Source organism: Triturus cristatus, chromosome 7, assembly GCF_964204655.1.
Source record: "Triturus cristatus chromosome 7, aTriCri1.1, whole genome shotgun sequence".
Taxonomy (NCBI): domain Eukaryota; kingdom Metazoa; phylum Chordata; class Amphibia; order Caudata; family Salamandridae; genus Triturus; species Triturus cristatus.
In genome coordinates this window covers 1,865,311,051-1,865,314,214 of record NC_140590.1, presented here as the reverse complement: position 1 = coordinate 1,865,314,214, position 3,164 = coordinate 1,865,311,051, and the positions used below count along the sequence as shown (strand labels likewise).

General features: G+C 61.7%; 2 pseudogenes; both read left to right on the top strand.

The window, feature by feature from the left end:
- The first annotated feature begins 480 nt into the window (after positions 1 to 480).
- On the top strand, positions 481 to 612 carry LOC146813528 (5.8S ribosomal RNA; annotated as a pseudogene).
- A 420-nt stretch (positions 613 to 1,032) lies between these two features.
- On the top strand, positions 1,033 to 2,932 carry LOC146813527 (28S ribosomal RNA; annotated as a pseudogene).
- The last annotated feature ends 232 nt before the right edge of the window (positions 2,933 to 3,164 follow it).

Here is a 3,164-nt window from a genome sequence, read left to right as displayed (position 1 = left end):
GAGCTGCCTGGCTCTTCCCTTCCGGCGCCTCTGGCACGGGCAAGGGTTGGGTGGGCTGTACAAGCCAGCTTGGTGCACGGCTCGGGGCCGCCCAGTGACGTACGGCTGAGGTGCAGGTGGGGCGATCCTCCCTCGATGCCAGGTACCCGGTTTGACCTGGTCCCGTGCGGCCAGGCCGGGGGGTTTGAAGACTCGTGCGTCCCTCCCGGTTACTCCGGGCGGGACCGGCGGCTGTGGGGCTGCCTGCCCCTTGACGCACCGGGAGCCCCCTTCCTCGCCTGCGGGTGGGTGGGGGGGAATCCCGGGCCGAGCGCCTGGTGATGTTTTTTTCTCCCAACAGTGCAGTCTGACTCCCAGAGGGGAAGCCTTGAACGGGGCGCCCGGGCCGTCTCGCTGCTCGGGCGGCGGACGGATGGCGTCACCTTCCTCCCACCTCTCCTGCGCCTGAAGGTGGGCGAAAGTTTTCGAAAAGTTGCCTGTGACTCTTGGCGGTGGATCACTCGGCTCGCACATCGATGAAGAACGCAGCTAGCTGTGAGAACTAGTGTGAATTGCAGGACACATTGATCATCAACACTTCGAACGCACCTTGCGGCGCCTGTATGAGGGTCGCTCAATCGTCAATCACCCCGGGGCTTCCCTATGTCCCCCCTCAAGGCCAGACTCCTCCATTCGCCCGTGGCAGGGTCCCTCGCTGGGTCCTGCCGCGAAGGTACGCTGCCGGCACGCCTGGCCCCGAGAAGGGGCCTGGCGACCGATCTGCCACAGGACCGTCCTAGGGCACCTGGCTGCATGCTGCATGTGGCTGTCTGTGGTGTCCCACCGGCTGCCCGCGCGCATGCGCCTCGGGCGTCCAACTCCACGGCCGGCTTCCCGGGGAGGGCGAAACCCCTCCAGATCCGACCCGGGGAAAGAGGGCGCGCACGCTGCCGGGACGCCAGGCCCCTCTCCAGCAGGGGCCTGGCCTTCCTCGGCAACCCCTTAACGCTCTGGCATCTTCTTCAGACTACGACCTCAGATCAGAAGTGGCAACCCGCTGAATTTAAGCATATTACTAAGCAGTGGAAAAGAAACTAACCAGGATTCCCCCAGTAATGGCGAGTGAAGAGGGAAGAGCCCAGCGCCGAATCCCCGCCCAGCGGTGGGCGCGGGAAATGTGGCGTACAGAAGACCGACTCCCCGGATTCACTCAGGTGGCCCAAGTCCTTCTGATCGAGGCTCACCCCGTGCACGGTGTTAGGCTGGTAGCGGCCCCCGGCGTGCCGGGATCGGGTCTTCTCGGAGTTGGGTTGCTTGGGAATGCAGCCCAAAGTAAGTGGTAAACTCCATCTAAGGCTAAATACGGGCGCGAGACCGATAGCCAACAAGTACCATAAGGGAAAGTTGAAAAGAACTTTGAAGAGAGAGTTCAAGAGGGCGTGAAACGGTCGAGTGGGGTCCATGCAGTCCACCCGGAGGATTCAACACGGCGGGAAGGTCGGTGGCCAGGGAGTTCCGGATCTCCTCTGCGGGACCGGCGCCCCAGCCCTACCTGGCCCCCGCAGGGTGCATTTCCTCAACAGCGGTGCGCCTCGACCGGCTCCGGGTCGGCTGGGAAGGCTTTGGCGTGGCAGGTGGTGGAGAGGCCCATGCCAGGCGCCAGGGGTCTGCGGCAATGCCAGTTACCCACCGACCCATCTTGAAACACGGACCAAGGAGTCTAACACATGCGCGAGTCGGAGGGCAGAGCGAAACACTGTGGCGCAATAAAGGTGAGGTGGGATCCCGCCGCTCTTCCAGCGGCGGGCGCACCACTGGCCTGTCTCGCCTGCTCCGTCAGGGAGGTGGAGCATGAGCATGCATGATAGGACCCGAAAGATGGTGAACTATGCCTGGGCAGGGCGAAGCAAGAGGAAACTCTGGTGGGGAGCCGTAGCGGTCCTGACGTGCAAATCGGTCGTCCAACCTGGGTATAGGGGCGAAAGACTAATCGAACCATCTAGTAGCTGGTTCCCTCCGAAGTTTCCCTCTTTGCTCGGAGCCCCCAGTTTTATCTGGTAAAGCGAATGATTAGAGGTCTTGGGGTCGAAACGATCTCAACCTATTCTCAAACTTTAAATGGGTAAGAAGCCCGGCTCGCTGGCGCGGAGCCGGGCATGGAATACGAGTGCCCATGTGGGCCACTTTTGGTAAGCAGAACTGGCGCTGCGGGATGAACCAAACGCCGGGTTAAGGCGCCCGATGCCGACGCTCATTAGACCCCAGAAAAGGTGTTGGTTGATATAGACAGCAGGGCGGTGGCCATGGAATTCGGAATCCGCTAAGGAGTGTGTAACAACTCACCTGCCAAATTAACTAGCCCTGAATATGGATGGCGCTGGAGCCGCGAGGGCTAAGCCACGACGAGTAGGAGGGCCGCTGCGGTGTGCACGGAAGCCCAGGGCAAGGGCCTGGGTGGAGCCGCTGCAGTTGCAGATCTTGGTGGTAGTAGCAAATATTCAAACGAGAACTTTGAAGGCCGAAGTGGAGAAGGGTTCCATGTCAACAGCAGTTGAACATGGGTCAGTTGGTCCTAAGAGATGGGCGAGCGCCGTTTGGAAGGGACAGGCGATGGCCTCCGTTGCCCTTGACCGATCGAAAGGGAGTCGGGTTCAGATCCCCGAACCCGGAGTGCCGGAGACGGGCGCTCTCGCGCCGTCCAGTGCGGTAAAGCAAACGATCCCTGAGAAAGCCGGCGGGAGCCCCGGGGAGAGTTCTCTTTTTTTGTGAAGGGTAGGGCACCCTGGAATGGGTGCGCCCCGAGAGAGGGGCCCGAGCTGTGGAAAGCGTTGCGGTTCCGGCGGCGTCCGGTGAGCTCTTGCTGGTCCTTGAAAATCCGAGGGAGATGGTGTAAATCTCGCGCCGGGACGTACCCATATGCGCAGCAGGTCTCCAAGGTGAACAGCCTCTGGCATGTTGGAACAATGTAGGTAATGGAAGTCGGCAAGTCAGATCCGTAACTTTAGTATAAGGATTGGCTCTAAGGGCTGGGTCGGTCGGGCAGGGGAGCGAAGCGGGCTGGGTGCGTGCCGTGGCTGGATGAGGTGCCTCCCTCCGGGGCGGCGGCGACTCTGGACACTAGCCGGGCCCTTCCTGTGGATCGTCCCAGCTGCGGTGGTCGCCTCTCCCCGTGCAAGCCAACCGAG